Raw genomic sequence first — 16,727 nt, 5'->3', positions numbered from 1 at the left:
TCATATGGAGCCACAAAAACATCAAATAGTCAAAGCGCTTCTGACTAAAATGAAGGGGAATAGAGGTATCACACTCCAGACTTCAAACTATACTACAAAGCCATAGTAATTAATACAGTGTGGCACTGGCCAAAAAAAAAAAAGCCATATAAACCAAGGGAACCAAATAGAATGCCCACAAATAAAGCCAGACATATATAGAAAACTAATATTTGACAAAGGAGCAAAGAACTTGCAATGGAATAAGGATAGTTTGCTCAATAAATGGTCCTGGGAAAACTGGACTGCCCTAAAGAAAAGAATGAAACTAGACAATGACCTTACACCATGCACAAAAATCAACTCAAAATGGATAAGAGATCTGAACATAAGCGTGAAACCATGAAATACATATAAGAAAATATAGGTAAAACACAAGACATACATCTCAGTAACATCTTTTTTAAATTTTTATTTTTTAAATTAATTTATTATTAGTTTTTTAATTATATATTTTACATCATTTTTTCATTTTTGCAAAATGTATGCATTTTCATCTTGGTTATAGTCCCCATACAATTCCCAACCCGCCCTAGTTTTGATCCTATTCCCTCCCCCTCCCCCTGTAGTGTATCTCTGGTTTATAGTTCCTTGTTGATTTTGACTTTTACTTTATTATAATTAGTCTTTTTCCTGGTCCCTTATTTAGGTTTTCTAAATTCCAGCCATGAGTGAGACCATCCGGTGTTTTCCTTTTTCTTTCTGGCTTACTTTGCTGAGCATGATCCCTTCCAGCTCCATCCAAGTTGCTGCAAATGGCATGAGTTTATTTTTTTGATTGCTGAGTAATAGTCCATTGTGTATATGTACCACATCTTCTTGATCCAGTGATTTATTTTTGGGCATTTGGGTTGTTTCCATAGCTTAGCTATTATAAATAGTGAAATAGTACTGCTATAAACATAGGAGTGCAGGTGCCCTTTTGAATTAATGTTTCTGTGTCCTTCGGGTAAATACCTAGGAGTGGAATTGCTGGATCATATGGAAGCTCCATCTTTAGCAGGTTGAGGAATCTCCACACAGCTTTCCATAGAGGTTGGACCAGTTTGCATTCCCACCAGCAGTGCAGAAGAGTTCCTTTTTCTCCACATCCTTGCCAACATTTGTTGCTAGTTTTTTTAATATGTGCCATTCTCACTGGTGTAAGATGGTTTCTCATTGTAGTTTTGATTTACATTTCCCTGATTGCAAGTGATGATGAATATATGCCTGTTGGCCATTTGCATTTCCTCTTTGGAGAAGTTTCTTTTTATCTCTTCTGCCCATATTTTGACTGGATTATTTACTTTGTTTTTGTTGAGTCTCATCAGCTTTTTGTAGATTTTTGTGATCAGTCCTTTAACATTAGTGTTGTGTGCAAAAATTTCCTCCCAATCAGTGGGGTGTCTCTTTGTTTTGGTTACTGTCTCTTTTGCTGTACAGAAACTCTTTAATTTGATGTAGTCCCAGATGTTTATCTTTGCCTTCACTATCACTGCTCTGGGTGTTACTAAATATGTTACTGAGGTGTATGCCATGTAGTGTTTCACCTATATTTCCTTCAACATATTTTATGGTTTCAGGTCTTATGTCTAGTTCTTTAATCCATTTTGAGTTGGTTTTTGTGCATGGTGTGAGGTAGTATTCAAGCTTCATTCTTTTGCATGTTGCGACCCAGTTTTCCCAGCACCATTTATTGAACAAACTTTCTTTGCTCCATTGCATACTCTTTGCTCCTTTGTCAAAGATTAGTTGATCACTAAAATCTTTAAGGACATATCCCTCAAAGCAAAGAAAGTAAAGGAAAAGATAAGCAACTGGGATTATATCAAACTAAAAAGATTCTGTACAGCAGAAGAGACATTATCCAAAACAAAGAGACACTCCACAGATTGGGAGAAAGATTTTGCACTCCATACAATGATATGGCACTGATCACAAAGACAAACAAAGAACTCAAAGGACTCAACAAAAGCAAAGTAAATAATCCAGTAAAAAAATGGGCAGAACAGCTAAAAAGACACTTCTCCAAAGTGGAAATGCAAATGGCCAACAGGCATATGAAAAAATGTTTAACATCTCTTGTAATCCAGTAGAGGAAATCAGAACCACAATGAAATACCACCACTGAGAATGGCACATATTAAAACAAACAAACAAACAAACAAAAAAACTGGCAACAACAAATGAGGATGTGGAGAAAAAGGAACTCTCCTACATTGCTGGTGAGAATGCAAACTGGTCCAACCACTATGTTAAGCTGTGTGGCGTTTCCTCAAACTACTGAAAATGGGTCTACCATAGGACCCATCAATTCCACTCTTAGGAATATACACAAAGAACAGAAAAACATTAATTCAAAAAGACATCTGCACTCCTATGTTTATTGCATCAGTTTTTACAACAGGAAAACTATGGAAACAACCCAAATGCCCCAAAATAGATAACTGGATCAAGAAGATGTTGTATATATACACACAGTGGAATATTACTCAGCAATCAAAAAGTTAAACTCATGCCATTTAGAATGAGCAACATGGATGGAGCTAGAAGGCATTATGCTCAGTGAAATAAGTCAGAAGGAAAAAGAGAAATACTGGATGGTTTCACTTATGAGAGGAATGTAGAGAAAACAAATAAAGGATCACGGGAAAAGTAATCATGCTGAATTAAAAATCAAAATCAACAGGTAACTGTAAATCAGACATTCTGCAGAGGAGGAGGTGGGAGAAGAATGAAAACACTGGTGGGATGAGCACAAGGGACTATAGAGATGGGACATAGGTGAATTTTGGTGGGAATTTCACAGGAAATACAGCTGGGAGGAGAAAGCATACATTGTACAAAAACTAAGAATGATGGACCTCCACTTGTGGTGCAGCGGTTGAGTGCTGGGCTGCGAAGCTGCCTGCAGCTTTGCAGCGCTGGTTCGATCCCCAGCCACTGGCGAGGGTCCCACATGTTGCGCAGACCTCTCCTGCTGTGCCCACTGCTCCCCTCAGCAGTGTATTTCGTCGGTCTGCCTGCTGTTCCCCACTCTGGCTCTGGTGAATTCTCTCACCCTCTGCGCTTCTGACTGTACCCAGTGCTTGTATAAATAAATAAATAAATCTTTTTAAAAAAGAATTAAAAACTAAGAATGATGTAAAATATACATAAAAGTAAAGATAATAATAAAAAGAAAAAAAGAATAATCAGATTTCTTAGAATGAACCATGAAATCATCAGGATTTCTGCCTTTAAAGGATAGTCAACATGGAAAGACAGAAAACCAACCTATAAGAAATCAAAGTCTTATGGTCTTATGGGACGAGGAATTTACTTCAGGGACAGATTCTTCCCAACAAGGTTGAGCTTTGTGTTGCTAACTGGGATAATTCACCCAACAGGGTCCTTGTGATTCTACTCTACTATGGAAGGCTGACTCTTGAACCAAGTTAGAGCTTTCCCTGAGCCTGAAAATTCTATCTCCAAAGTGACAAAGTTAAACTAATCTCATGGGGGTAAGAGTTTCCTAAAACAGTTTCCCATCATGATGATGCACAGAAGCATAACTACAAAAGCATAGTATATCATTTCCTGCCCAAGGACTGGAACATGCTCATCATTCTGGGAACTTCTAGGTGTTTTTTGGTTTCTTTTTTTTTTCTCTGATTTTAAAGAAATACATACTGACCAATTAAAAGATGAAAATATAAATCATTCCTTATCCCACCACCCTTCTTTTAGCCTCTCAGCAACACTGTCGTGAGAAGAGAGAGTGGCATTGGGTCATACTCTATATAGTTTCATATCCTTTATTGTTACAGTTCTTTTAATTTAGTAAATATATGCTGAGTAATTTTATGTCATTAAATTACTTTAGAACTACATAAAGGAATTATTGTTTTGGAAAACAATTCTACAAGCCAATGGCACCCAAAATAAGACAGAGGCAACCATACTCATATTAGATCAAATAGACTTTAAAGTTAAGAATGTGATAAGAGACATAGAGGGACACTACATATTGATCAAAGGGACAATACAACATGAAGACATAACAATCATCAATATGCTCAGCAAATGAGGGGATACCAGAATATATTAGACAATTACTATCCTCTCTGAAAATAGACATTGGAGAGAATAAATATATACTAGGAGACATGAGCAACCACTCTCACCAATGAACAGATCAATGAGACAGAAAATAAACAAGGACACATTTAAGAAAGATCTAGACAATATGGACTTAACAGATATTTATAGAAAACTGCACACCCCAAAAATCATATACACATTTTTCTCAAGTGCACATGGGTCATAATCCAGGATTGACCAAAACTGGGTACACAACAGGTACACAAATATTGAAATCATACCATATATCTGCTATGACTATGAAGGTATCAGATTAGAAATCAACCAAAAAAATAAAGCAAGGAGATACCCCACTATGTCGAGACTGAACAACACATTACTGAATTTCCACTAGGTTAATGAGGAAATCAAAGAAGAAATGCCTTGTGACAAATGAAGACACAACCTACCAGAACATGGGACACAGAAAAAATAGTATAAAGAGGAAAGTATATAGCATTACATGCCCACATCAAGAAACAAGAAAGAGCCCAAAGAAACAACATAATCTCCTATCCCAAGGAACTACAAAACGAACAAAAATAATCAAACACCAATAGAAGAAACGAAATAAAAATTCAAGCAGAAATAAAGGCAATAGAAATTTAAAAGACAGTTTAAAACATCAGTGAAACCAAAAGCTTGTTCTTTGAAAAAAAATAAAAATAGACAAAACCAATAGCTAGTCTCACAAATTAAAAAAGGGAGAAAATCCAAATAAATAGGATTATGAATGGGAGGAGAAGAAATTATGACACAGCAGAAATCCAGAAGACAAGTAGTGAATACTGATAACATACATTGCAAACAAGTTCAACAATCTAGATGAGATGGACAAATTATAAGAATTACATAATCACCCAAGACTGAATATAAAACAAATATAAAACATGAACAAAACAATTACAAGCAACAAATTAGAAACAGTGATCAAAACTCTCCCCCAAAACAGAAACCCAGAATCAGATGCCTTCTTTCACAAGTGAGTTCAATCAAATGTTCAAACATCAACTAATGCCTATCTTGCAAAAATTCATTCGAATCATTGAGAAAGAAGGAATACTAACAAATTCATTTTATGACGTCATCATCACACAAATACCAAAACCAAACAAAGACAACACACGCAAAAAAACAATCTACAGAACAATATGTCTAATGAATACAGATGCTAAAATCCTCAATACAATCTTAGCAAACCAAAGCCAGCAATGGATCTAAAGGAATACACATCATGACCAAGTGGGATTTATTCCAGCATCACAAGGATGGCTCAGCATTTGAAAATAAACTAATGTAATGCAACACATCAACAGGAAGAAAGATTTTTTTTAAAAAAACATGTTCATATCAATAGATGCTGAGAAAGCATTTGATAAATTTCAGTTTCCATTTATGATGAAGGCCCTTGTAAAACTTGGAATAAAAAGAGCATATAACATAATAAAAGCCATATGTGACAAACCCACAGCTAACATCATTTTCAATGATGAAAAACTGAAAGCCTTTCCATTAATATCTGGAGAAAAAGACATGGATGTCCACTCTTACCATTGATTTTCAATATTAAACTGGAAATATAATATAAAGCACTTAGGAAAGAGAAAGACATAAGAGGACTCTAAATAGGGAAAGAAGAAGGAAATCTATCATTATTTTCAGATGACATATTAGTGTATAGAGAGAATCATAAGAAAAATCAATGGAAAGACTAATTAAAACAATAAACCAGTCTAGTAAAGTAGTAGGTTAAAAAATCAGAGGCTTCCTATATGCGAGCAATCCGTTTGAAGGGGAAGAAATTAAAAAAAGTAACAAAAAAATTAAATAACTGTGCCTCCCCTGGTGGCACAGCGGTTGAGCGCTGTGCTGCCAAGCTGCCCGCAGCCTCTGCAGCACTGGTTTGATCCCCAGCCACCGGCGAGGATACCACATGGTACGCAGACCTCTCTTGCTGCTTCCGCTGCTCCCCTCAGCAGTGCACTTCGTCAGTCTGCCTGTTCTATTCCCCACTCAGGCTCTGGTGAATTCTCTCACCCTCCGCGCTTCTGACTGTACCCAGTGCTTGTATAAATAAATAAATAAATCTAAAAAAAAATTAAATAACTGTAACAAAAAATTTACATAAACCTAACAAAGGAGGTTAAAGATCAATACAGGGAAAACTACAAAACACTGTTAAAAGAAATAGAAGAACAAAAAGAAATGGAAAGACATCCTGTGATCAGGGATCAGAAGAATCAATATTATCAAAATGGCCATCATACCAAAAGAAATTTACATATTCAATACAATTCCAATGAAAATGTCAATGGTATTCTTCAAATAAATAGAACAAATATTGCTGAAATTCATAAGGAATCACAAGAAGCACCAAATAGCCAAAGCTCTCCTGACTAAAAAGGGGAAGAATGGCGGTATTACACTCCCAGGTATCAAACTAAACTCTAAAGCCGTAATAATAACAACAGCATGGTATTAGAACAAAAACACACACAGCGACCAATGGAATAGAATTGAACACCCAGAAATAAAGTCACACATATAGGGTCAACTAACATGACAAAGGAGCAAAGAATATACATTGTACCAATTACAGTCTCCTCAATAAATGGTGTTAGGAAAGCTGGACTGCCACATGCAAATGAATGAAACTAGACTACTATCTCACAGCATGCACACAAATGAACACAAAGTGGATAAAAGACAGGATGTAAGATCTGAAATCATAACATATATAGAAGAAAATATAGGCAAAGAACTCCAGGGAATAAACCTCAGAAATATCTTTGAGGACTAATTTTCAGAAGCAAGGAAATCAATGAAGAATATAAACAACTGGGACTACATCAAACTGAAAACCTGTACAGCAAAAGAAAGAGAAACCAAAACACAGGACACCCCACTTAATGGGACAATATATTTGAACACCAGATATCTGACAAGGCACTGATACTAAAGGTCTACAGAGAGCTTATACAACTCAACAAAAACAAAGCAAACAATCCAACAAAAAAGTTGGAAAAAGAGCTAAAAAGGCACTTCTCCAAAGAAGAAATGTAAATGGCCAGTCGGTATCTGAAAAAATGTTCAAGGTCACTTATTATCAGGGAAACAAAAATCAAAGCCACAATGAGATACCAACTCATACCAGTGAGAATGGCCTACACAGAAAGAGCTACAAACAATAAATGCTGGCAAGGATGTGATGAAAAAGGAACCCTCTTACACTGCTGGTGGGAATGTAAACTGGTCCAGCCACTGTAGGAAGCTATGTGGAGGTTCCTCAAAACAAATGGATCTACCATATATCCCAGTGATTCCACTCCTAGGAATCTCCTCAAAGGATATAAAACACTAATTCAGAAGTAAACCTGCACTCCTTTGTTTATTACAGCACTATTTACAATAGCTAAGATACAGAAACAGGGCCTCCCTGGTGGCGGAGCACATTGAGTGCAGTGCTGTGAAGCTGTCTGCAGCCTCTGCAATGCAGGTTCGATTCCTGGCCAGCCAGAGAGATACCCACATGGCATGGCAGACCTCTCCTGTCTTGCCCGCTGCTGCCCTGAGTAGTGTTATTGGTCGGGGAGTTGTAAGGAGAGGGGTCAAAACAGAGGAGGGAAGTCCACAGGGACTGTGGAGATGGATCACAGGTTCTATGGTGGTGGCAGAACTATGGGCACTATACCCAAGGGGAGAAATCAACGTCCAAAAATTAACAGTGATATTAGAAAATAAGTACATTTTTTTAAAAGTTAGGCCTCATGTGCCAGTTAGCCAAGTTGTGAATGCAAAGTAAAAGATCTTCAAGGAAATTAAAAGTGCTATTCCAGCAAATACATGAATAACAAGACAGCAAAACAGCCTTATTGCTTAGGTGTCTGGACAGAAGATCAAAACAACTATACCATTTCCTTAAGTCAAAGACTAATCCAAAGCAAGGCCCTCTCTTTAGTTCTGTGAAGGCTGAGAGAGGAGAGGAAGCTGCAGAAGAAAAGTTTGAACCAGAAGTTGGTTCATGCGTAATGGCACCATCTCAATAACATGAAAGTGCAAAATGAAGCAGCAGGTGCTGATATGGAAGTTGCAGCAGTAATCCAGAAGATCCAGCTAACTTAATTCATGAAGGTGGCTTTAGTAAACAATAGATTTTCAATGTGGATGAAACAGACCACTGTTAGAAAAAAATGCCAGCTAGGACATTCAAACTAGAGTGGAGAAATCATGCCTGGCTTCAAAGCTTAAAAGGACATACTGACTCTTATCAGGGACTAAAGCAGCTGGTGACTGCAAGTTGAAGCCTGTGCTCACTCATCATCCAAAAAATCCTAGGGCCCTTAAGAATCATTCTAAATTTACCCTGCCTGTGCTCTATAAATGGGGGGGGGGGGAAAGCCTGGATAACTGCCAATATGCTTAAAGCATAGTTTACTGAATATTTAAATCTATTGCCAAGATCTACTGCTTAGGAAAAAAATCCCTTTCAAAATATTACTGCTTATTGGCAATGCACCGAGTTACCAATGAGCCCTGATGGGGATACACAAAGAGATGAACATTGTTTTCATGTTTGTTAACAACTACAGCCATGGTTGAAGGAGTAATGTAATCACATTTCAAAAGATTATAGTTCCATAGAAAGTGATTCCTCTGATAGATCTGGTAAATATAATTGAAAACTTGGGGAGAAGTCATCACTTCTAAATGCCATGTTAAACATGGGGATAAGGTAAAAATATCAGTACTAACACCGATTTGGAAGAACTTGACATCAACCATTATGGATGACTTTGAGGGATTCAACATTTCAGTGGAGGAACTAACTGCAGGTGTAACAGAAAATAGAAATAGAAGTGGAGGGGGCGGAGCAACATGGCGGTGAGGAGACGCTGCGAGTAAGATCTCCCATTAAAAAAAAAGTTAATAGGGGGGAAAAGCGGCAGGTCCCAGTGAGAACTGGGACACGGAAGATAAACGGGTGACTCCAGCAAACTACCCGAAGAAGAAAGTGGCCATAAAAGAGGACCAGAAGGGAGGGAAGCGCAGAACCCTGCTCCCCTCCCCCGCCCACAGAGGCGGCACTCTCCGCCCGGCAGAGAGGAGGAAAACAACAAACCAAAACGGCCAACAAGAACAAACGACGCAGCAAGCGGGACTGTGAGTGGAAAGGAACTATTGCAGCCACCACACCCCGTGAACGGGAGCTGAGGCGAACCCTGCAGGATCCGCTGCGGCGGTGAGCGAACGGCTCCGGGCGCCATTAGAGAAGAACAAAGACCCCGGGAGACACGCACACAGCCCGGGCTGCCGGTAAGCTTGCGCGGAAACGCGGCGCGCTCGGGGAGCTAGAAAAGCAAGTGCAGACCGGAATCGCGGCTGCCCAGGTACCCGCGCCTGCGACCTAGGCTTGCGGGGAGACGCGTGGAGGTCCTCACTGAGGTGAAGGTCCCTCCCTGAGTGAGCAGGAACCAGGCACCCGGGCACGGGAGCAGTGCAAAAGGCGCCATTCCTGCGCCACTGAACTGGGCTGCAGCCCGCGTCCTGGAACTGAGGGCTTTGAACTGAGACCCGGGGCACGAAAATTCGGGGCGTGGGTTCTCCACGACGGTGGGGCACAAGGCAGACACAGCACCCCAAAGCTGTTGAGGTGTACCAGACATTCCCGCTCTGTTCCCTGTCCCACGGGGTGGGGGGGACGAAAAACAGCCCCCCAAGGACAATAGGAGAGATCTCTGGCGCCACCTAGTGACCAGGAAAAAAAAGTCACTAACACCCCATAGAACAGGAAATTTCTTAAGACTGCTTGAAAAGGGCAGAAGGCTTCTGCAGTGGCCAGCCAGGAAGTTATTCCACGCCAGGCCCCTTCCGACCAGCAGTCTGAGCCCACAGAGGGAGCAGGCACCCACGTCCGGGGCAGACCGGGTGCGCAGAAGAGTGTGCCTGAAACCGGAGGCGCAGGGACTGCATCCCGCTTCGCCATTTGAGAACAGGGACATTTCTTCAGTAAAAACTGCCTAAAACCAGCAGAAAGCTCCCCCAGAAGGCAGAGATGGCTCCTGGAAGAGCCAGAGGGGAGCGGAGAAGTTCACCCAAGATGCCAGTCAGTCCGAGCATCACAGTGTCCCAACGCATACGACAAATTAGAAAACAGACAGTAGGGAGTAGAAGAACCACACGCAACCTAACAACTCCTCAGGAAAGAGCACACCACAAAAAGAAAACCACTCCCCAGATTGCAAGGACAGCAACTTGGAAGAACTTCTGAGCCTTCCAGAAAGAGAATTTAAAATTGCCATGATTAAAAAAGTGATAGATCAGAAGAAGGAAATTGAGTCCCTAAAGAGGGAAAACAATGGTCAGAAGAATGAAATTGAGTCCCTAAAGAGGGAAGTAAAAGAAATGCAGGAGATCAAAGAATTAATGGAGGAACTAAAGAACTCCGGGAAAAGCAAGGAAAGCAGAATAGATGAAATGGAAGAACGAATAAGTTCTCTTGAAGACACAGAAATAAAAAGAACCAAAACAGAAAAGGAAAGAGAAGTACGAAGGAAAAAGAATGAAGAAAGACTTCGAGAACTATCTGACTCCATGAGGAAAGGAAATATAAGAGTTATAGGAATTCCAGAAGGAGAGGAGAGAGATGTAGGAACAGAGAAAATATTCCAGGAGATAATTGAAGAGAACTTCCCAAATGCGAAGAAGGAGCTGAAAATTGATATACAAGAAGCAAGAAGAACACCAAACTTCCACGACGAAAGGAAAAACACAGCAAGACACATAATAGTAAAGCTCCCAGGAATCCAGGACAAGGAAAAAATAATGAAGCTGACAAGAGGGAAGAAACAGATAACATTCAAAGGAAAACCAATCAGGCTGACATCAGACTTCTCTGAAGAAACACTACGGGCAAGGAGAGAGTGGAGGGACATAGTCAACAGACTCCAAGAAAACAGATGCCAACCAAGAAAACTCTATCCCGCAAAGCTCTCTTTCCTCCATGAAGAAAGAATATGGACCTTCCCAGACAAAGAGAAACTCCGGAATTTCATTACGAATAAACCCCCACTCCAAAAAATACTACAAGGAATCCTAAAGCCAGAACCTCAGAGGGACGAATAACAACGAAAGAAGACCAAAAAAAAAAAAAGTTATTAAAAGAATAAATAAAATCAAAGGAAAGACAAACATAATGGCAAATACAGATGCTAACATATCATATTAACTCTAAATGTAAATGGACTAAACTCTTCAATAAAAAGACACAGAGTTGCAGCCTGGATTAAGAAACAAAACCCAACCTTTTGCTGTCTCCAGGAAACACATTTAGCTACAAAAGATAAAAATAGACTCAAAGTCAAAGGATGGAAAACAATCCTACAAGCAAATGGGCCAAAAAAGAAAGCAGGAACAACTATACTTATATCAGATAAAACAGGCTTCAAACTCAAAAAAATAAAAAGAGACCCCAATGGTCACTACATTATGATTAAGGGGACAATACTTCAAGAAGAAATAACACTCATTAACATATACTCACCAAACGAAAGAGCACCAAAATATATCAGACAACTGTTGTCCTCTCTGAAAACAGACATCAGAGAAAACACATACGTAGTGGGAGACTTCAACACACCACTATCAACAATGGATAGATCAACAAGACAAAAAATAAGTAAAGAAACTAAAGCTCTAAATAAGGACCTAGAGCATTTGGGCTTAACAGACATCTATAGAACACTAAACCCCCAAAAAAACGGAGTACACATTTTTCTCAAGCGCACACGGATCATTCTCCAGGATCGATCACATACTGGGGCACAAGACAAACATCAACAGATACACCAAGATTGAAATCATACCAACCATCTTTTCTGACCACGAAGGCATCAAACTAGAAATAAATCATAAAAAGAAGGCAAGGAACTATCCTACCTCATGGAGATTAAAAGCCACACTACTGGAAGACCACTGGACTAATGAGGAGATCAAAGAAGAAATTAAAAAATTCTTTGAATTGAATGACAAGGAGGACACCAATATCCTAAATGTATGGGATGCAGCAAAAGCAGTAATAAGAGGAAAATATATAGCAATAGAAGCTCACATCAAAAAACAAGAAAGAACTCAAAGAAACAACCTAATCTCGAAGCTCAAAGATCTAGAAAAAGAACAACAAAAAAACCCCAAATCCAGTAGAAGAAAAGAAATAATAAAAACCAAAGCAGAAATAAATGAAATTGAAACTAAAAAAACAATCCAAAAGATCAATGAAACCAAGAGCTGGTTCTTTGAAAAAATAAATAAAATAGACAAACCCCTAGCCAGGCTCACAAAGGAAAAAAGGGAGAAAGCACAAATACACAGGATCATAAATGAAAGAGGAGAAATCACAACGGACACAGCAGAAATCAAAAGAATAATCAGTAACTACTATGAACAGTTATATGGAAACAAGTTCAACAATCTAGAGGAGATGGACAAATTCCTACAACTCTACAATCACCCAAAGCTAGATAAAGAAGAAATACAACACCTAAACAGACCAATTACAAGCAGCGAAATTGAAATGGTAATTAAAAACCTCCCCAAAAACAAAAGCCCAGGACCTGATGGATTTACAAATGAATTCTACCAAACATTCAGAGACGAATTAGTGCCTATCCTTCACAAACTCTTCCAAAAATTGAGAAGGAAGGGATAATACCAAACACGTTCTATGAAGCCAATATTACACTAATACCAAAACCGAATAAGGACAACACAAAAAAGGAAAACTATAGGCCAATCTCCCTAATGAACACTGATGCAAAAATCCTCAATAAAATTTTAGCTATCAGAATCCAACAATGTATCCATAAGATAATTCACCACGACCAAGTTGGATTCATTCCAGGGGCACAAGGATGGTTTAACATCCGAAAATCAATCAACGTTATCCAACACATCAACAAAAAGAAATATAAAAACCATATGATAATATCAATAGATGCTGAGAAAGCTTTCGACAAAGTGCAACACCCATTCATGATAAAAGCCCTTGAAATTCTTGGGATACAAGGAACATACCTCAACATCATAAAGGCCATCTATGACAAGCCAACAGCCAGTATAATTCTCAATGGTGAAAAGCTGAAAGCAATTCCATTAAGATCTGGAACAAGACAAGGATGTCCACTCTCACCACTGCTTTTCAATATAATACTGGAAGTCCTAGCCAGAGCAATAAGACAAGAGAAAGACATCCAAGGAATCCAAATAGGAAAAGAAGAAGTCAAACTATCACTATTTGCAGATGATATGATAATATACATAGAGAACCCCAAAATCTCCACAGAAAAACTAATTCAACTCATCAGTCAGTTCAGTAAAGTGGCAGGATACAAAATCAACACGCAAAAGTCAGTAGCCTTCCTATACACAAACAATAAATCTGAAGAAGAAGAAATCAAAAAAACCACCCCTTTTATTATTGAAACAAAAAAAATCAAATATTTGGGAATAAATCTAACAAAAGAGGTAAAGGACCTATACAAAGAAAACTATAAAACACTGTGAAAAGAAATAGAAGAAGACACAAAGAAATGGAAAGACATCCCCTGCTCATGGATTGGAAGAATAAACATTATTAAAATGGCCATCCTACCAAAAGCAATATACAGATTCAATGCTATTCCAATCAAAATCTCAATGGCATTCTTCAAAGAAATAGAACAATTATTGATGAAATTCATATGGAATCACCAAAAACCCCGAATAGCCAAAGCTCTACTGAAAAAAAAGAAGGAAATGGAGGCATAAAACTCCCAGACTTCAAACTATACTACAAAGCCATAATCATCAAAACTGCATGGTATTGGAACAAGAACAGACATACAGACCAATGGAATCCAATAGAAAATCCAGAAATAAACCCACAGATTTATGGTCAACTAATCTTTGACAAAGGAGCAAAGACTATGCATTGGAGCAAAGAAAGTTTGTTCAATAAATGGTGCTGGGAAAACTGGGTCGCTACATGCAAAAGAATGAAGCTTGACCACTACCTCACACCATACACAAAAATCAACTCAAAATGGATTAAAGAACTAGACATAAGACCTGAAACCATAAAATACATAGAAGGAAATATAGGCGAAACACTACGGGATTTGCACATCAAAGACATCTTTACAGACACATCACCCAAAGCAGTGATAGTGAAGACAAAGATAAACAGCTGGGAGTACATCAAATTAAAGAGCTTCTGCACAGCAAAAGAGACAATAACAAAAACAAAGAGAAACCCCACTGACTGGGAGAACATTTTTGCACACAACACTAATGATAAAGGACTGATCACAAAAATCTGCAAAGAGATGATGAGACTCAGCAACAACAAAGAAAATAATCCAGTCAAAAAATGGGCAGAAGAGCTAAAAAGAAACTTCTCTGAAGAGGAAATGCAAATGGCCAACAGACATATGAAAAAATATTCAACATCACTTGCAATCAGGGAAATGCAAATCAAAACTACCATGAGATACCATCTCACACCAGTGAGAATGGCACATATTAAAAAAACTAGCAACAACAAATGTTGGCGAGGATGTGGAGAAAAAGGAACTCTTCTGCACTGTTGGTGGGAGTGCAAACTGGTCCAACCACCTGGAGAGCTGTGTGGAGATTTCTGGACCTACTAAACATAGAGCTTCCATATGATCCAGCAATTCCACTCCTAGGTATTTACCCAAAGGGCACAGAAACATCAATTCCAAAGAGCACCTGCACCCCTATGTTTATAGCAGCACTGTTTACAATAGCTAAGCTTTGGAAACAACCCAAATGCCCAAAAGTAGATGACTGGATCAAGAAGATGTGGTACATATATACCATGGAATATTACTCAGCATTCAAAAAAGATAAACACATGCAATTTGCAGCAACATGGATGGCGCTGGAAGGGATCATGCTCAGCGAAATAAGCCAAAAAGAAAAAGAAAAATACCGGATGGTCTCACTCATAGCAGGAATCTAGAAAACTTAAATAAGGGACCAGGAAAATGAATATAAGAAAGTGAAAATCAAAATCAACAAAAAACTATGAACCAGAGACCCTTTTTGGGGGGTGGGGGGCGGGAGGGGAAGGATTGGGGTCAGAATGGGCCGTTTGCAATTGTATGGGGGAATATAAAAATAAAATTTAAGATTAAAAAAAAAAACAAAAACAACAAAAAAAAAAAAACAAAGCTCGACTTTGAATCATGAGAAACTCAGCTGGGATTTTTGTAGCTAAATTTCTAATAAAGAGCATGTCCTAAGCAAAAAAAAAAAAAAAAAAAAAAAGAAATAGAAGTGGAGCTTGGAAATATTACTAAACTTCTGCAGTACAATAATAAAAGTTTAATGGAAGAAGAGGTACTTATGGATTTGCTCTTAAAGTTTTATTTGAGATGATATCCACTCCTGGTGAAGATGTTGTTAATATTGTTGAAATAACAAGACAATATTTAGAATATTGCATAAACATAGTAGATAAAACAATGACAGGGATTGAGAAAGTCAGCTCCACTTTTAAAAGAAATTTTACTGTGAGTAAAATGTTATGAAATACATTGCATGTTACAGAAAAACCTTTCATGAAAGGAAGAGTCAAGTAATAAGGCAAAAATTTATTGCTGTCTTATTTCAAAAATTGCCACAGCTGTCCCAACTCTTCAGCAAATGGACACTGCTGGTCAGTAAGGAAAGAAAAATCACTAGCAAAAGGATTGTGACTAACTGAAATCTCAGATGATGGTGAGCATATTTTAGAGATATTTTTAAATTTACAAACATACAAGATTTTTTAGACATAATGATTTTGTATTATTTTTAATGTTAAAGCATCTTGACTTAGATATGATACTGCTCCATGGGTATATCACAGCCTATCCTTAAGCAGGAAAAAATCTAAGACTGTGGCTCCCAATCAGTTTCCCCAAGGGAGTAATAGGAACAGGGTTCACTGTTACAGAATTGCTCTCAGTGTTCCCAAATGCCTAAAAGAAATCACATGTATGTAAGACAGGTTATTAGTCGATAGAAGTGATTAGTCAATATACACAATGTACTTACTAGGGAGAATATCACCAGACCTGGTATCAAGAGGAGGAAATCATAAAACCATGCCTTGTGACACTGTGGACCACAGGTCTCTTTGGAGTAAGTAGTACATGACAGAGGAAGGGCAACTGAATTATGAAGGTCCTCAGGAGAGGAGGGAAACTAGCATTGCTGTAGTGAGGCTACATGCTTAACCTATATCCAAACAACTTTGATTAGTAGTGAAGGTAGAGAGAGGTTAATTCTTGCCCACGATCATAGTGCTGCTGGTAGATATCAATATTTGGGCTCACGGCTTCAGATTTCCAAGCCCTGATTTCTGCCATCACACACCTTACAGCTGTTCCAATTGAGTGCACATCTGGTGGTGTAAGGAGTCTTAACATTTGGAAGGGAGTGCCTGTGTTCCCTTGGCATAGGAGCAGGAGGGCAATAGGAGAGAAAATATATTTTTTTAAACTATTCTATTGTATCTATTGTATCTATTTACTTATTTATTTGTT

The sequence above is a fragment of the Talpa occidentalis genome, unplaced genomic scaffold (genome assembly GCF_014898055.3).
Source record: "Talpa occidentalis isolate TD23 unplaced genomic scaffold, MPIMG_talOcc4v2.1 talOcc4.15, whole genome shotgun sequence".
In the NCBI taxonomy this organism is placed as follows: domain Eukaryota; kingdom Metazoa; phylum Chordata; class Mammalia; order Eulipotyphla; family Talpidae; genus Talpa; species Talpa occidentalis.
This window is presented reverse-complemented; position numbering follows the sequence as displayed.